Source organism: Rattus norvegicus, chromosome 3 (assembly GCF_021556685.1).
Source record: "Rattus norvegicus strain SHRSP/BbbUtx chromosome 3, alternate assembly SHRSP_T2T, whole genome shotgun sequence".
NCBI classification, from domain to species: domain Eukaryota; kingdom Metazoa; phylum Chordata; class Mammalia; order Rodentia; family Muridae; genus Rattus; species Rattus norvegicus.
This window is the reverse complement of record NC_141536.1, coordinates 96,057,673-96,060,193: the sequence shown is the minus strand read 5'-3', so window position 1 is coordinate 96,060,193 and position 2,521 is coordinate 96,057,673. Positions and strand designations below refer to the sequence as shown.

The following is a 2,521-nucleotide window of genomic DNA, read 5'->3' as shown; positions in this document are numbered from 1 at the left end:
GTGTAAAAGTAACTTTTATTTGCCTGATATAATTGTCACCTCCCAGGTTTATTGCCTTAGTCTGCTAACCTAGGCCTAGTTCTGGATGCTTCTAGCCTTCAAACAATCTAATCTAGGTCTAGAATGTTTTCAGCCTCTGAGGCTTACTGCTGAATAAGCTCAGCTTACTGCTGAATGAGCTGTGCCTAGTTCAGTTCAGCTGTTCTAGCTCAAACTCCTCTCAAATTTGATTGCTTCAATCTGGTTTCTTTCTCTTGGCCTCTCCTGAATTGTTCTGCTTAGCCTCATACTAACTTTGGTAATATGTTCTGGGTCCTTCTCATTCTATGGCTCATGCTGACTTCACCGGGCTGTAACTTGTTTCCCGTCTACAACCTGCCTCTCTGTAAGTATCCTGATAAAATCATTCCTCCCCTTTCTGCACTGTTCCTTAAGTCGCTTCCCTGTTCTCTCTCTTCTCATGTGAATCGGCCATATCCTATTCTGTCGAATCTTTATCTGATTCATCACTTTGTCTGCCACTCAATTAGACATCACTTTCAAACATGGGTGTTTCCTTCTACAAACTAACTTTACCTTCATTGGTTGAGATTAAAGTGTTTACTAAGGGCAGGTCTGTATTCCAGCCAAAGGGAATCGAGGTATGTGCTAAGGGCCGAGACACACCACAACTAGACACAGGGTTTGTTTTTTTTGTTTTGTTTTTTTTTTAGTAAATAACACCATCTTGGGGTTCGTAGTATGACTGAATAGCTTGCAACACTTCTGTCATTTGCAGCAACATGCAGAGGACTAGAAGACATTATGCTTTATAGAATAAGCAAGACAGAAAAACAAATTACCCCATATTCTCATCTCAGCTATGACTGAAGCTAAAACGTCAATCTCAGAGATGTAGCTTTATTCTTATAAGAGTAGTTACCAGAGCCTGGAAAAATATAAAAGAAGAGAGAGATTAAGAGCAGGTTGACCCCAGAGTCCGGGAGTCAAAGCCGGTTGTCAACCCAGTCCTGTCCTGCAGGCGCCTGCCTCTTCTTTTTTGCTTTCAACATGACAGATGCCGCTGTGTCCTTCGCCAAGGACTTCTTGGCTGGTGGAGTGGCCGCGGCCATCTCCAAGACGGCGGTAGCACCCATCGAGCGGGTCAAGCTGCTGCTGCAGGTGCAGCACGCCAGCAAGTAAATCACGGCAGATAAGCAATACAAGGGCATCATAGACTGTGTGGTTTGTATCCCCAAGGACAGGGAGTCCTGTCCTTCTGGCGTGGTAACCTGGCCAATGTCATCAGGTACTTCCCCACCCAGGCTCTCAACTTTGTCTTCAAAGATAAATACAAGCAGATCTTTTTGGGTGGTGTGGACAAGAGGACCCAGTTTTGGCGGTACTTTACAGGGAACCTGGCATCAGGTGGTGCTGCTGGGGCCACATCCTTGTGCTTTGTGTACCCTCTTGATTTTGCCCGTACCCGTCTAGCAGCTGATGTGGGCAAAGCTGGAGCTGAAAGGGAATTCAAAGGCCTTGGTGACTGCCTGGTTAAGATCTACAAATCTGATGGGATTAAGGGCCTGTACCAAGACTTTAATGTGTCAGTGCAGGGCATTATCATCTACCGTGCTGCCTACTTCGGTATCTATGACACTGCAAAGGGAATGCTCCCGGATCCCAAGAATACTCACATCTTCATCGGCTGGATGATTGCACAGTCTGTCACTGCTGTTGCTGGCCTAACTTCTTATCCTTTTGACACGGTTCGCCATCGTATGATGATGCAGTCTGGACGCAAAGGAACTGATATCATGTATACAGGCACGCTTGACTGCTGGCGGAAGATCACTCGAGACGAAGGAAGCAAGGCCTTTTTCAAGGGTGCATGGTCCAACGTTCTCAGAGGCATGGGTGGTGCCTTTGTGCTTGTCTTGTATGATGAGATCAAGAAGTACACATAATTATGTCCTAGGTGTTCTCCCCGAGAACAAGCATGTTGTATAATAGACCATATTCTTGAACATTCTGGACAGATTCTCTGGGCTTGTCTGTTTTATCAATGGCAACTATTTACCAGTTGAAAAGTGGGAAGCAATAATATTCATCTGACCAGTTTTCTCTTAAAGCCATTTCCATAATGACAATAATGATGGGACTCAATTATATTTTTTATTTCAGTCACTCCTGATAATAAAAAATTGAAGAAATAAAAATATCCAAAACCAAAAAAAAAAAAAAAACCAAAAAAAAAAAAGAGCAGGTTGACTAGTGATGATCGAATGCTGTTTGATCATACAGTGGGATAACTAGTTGACAACTGAAATTTTCAAACCATTATAGGTTGATATCACTATGCAGGTGAAGGCAGGTACAGGATAGAACAAGGCCTGTCATTGGACAAGAAGGAAGGATGAGTAGGAGAAAAGTTTCAGAGAGGAGGAGACCAGAGCTGAGAGAATATTGAAGCAGATATTAAGATTTCTCTCTGTACATTTACAGGTTATTATGAATATTCCTAAGGGATGGATGTGTACAG

The 2,521-nt window shown here is 43.4% G+C and overlaps 1 pseudogene across 1 annotated transcript; it reads left to right on the top strand.

The window, feature by feature from the left end:
* The first annotated feature begins 1,023 nt into the window (after positions 1-1,023).
* Slc25a5-ps9 (solute carrier family 25 member 5, pseudogene 9) lies at positions 1,024-2,185 on the top strand (annotated as a pseudogene). The gene has a single exon (XR_015683710.1). The product of XR_015683710.1 is annotated as a solute carrier family 25 member 5, pseudogene 9 (transcript).
* The last annotated feature ends 336 nt before the right edge of the window (positions 2,186-2,521 follow it).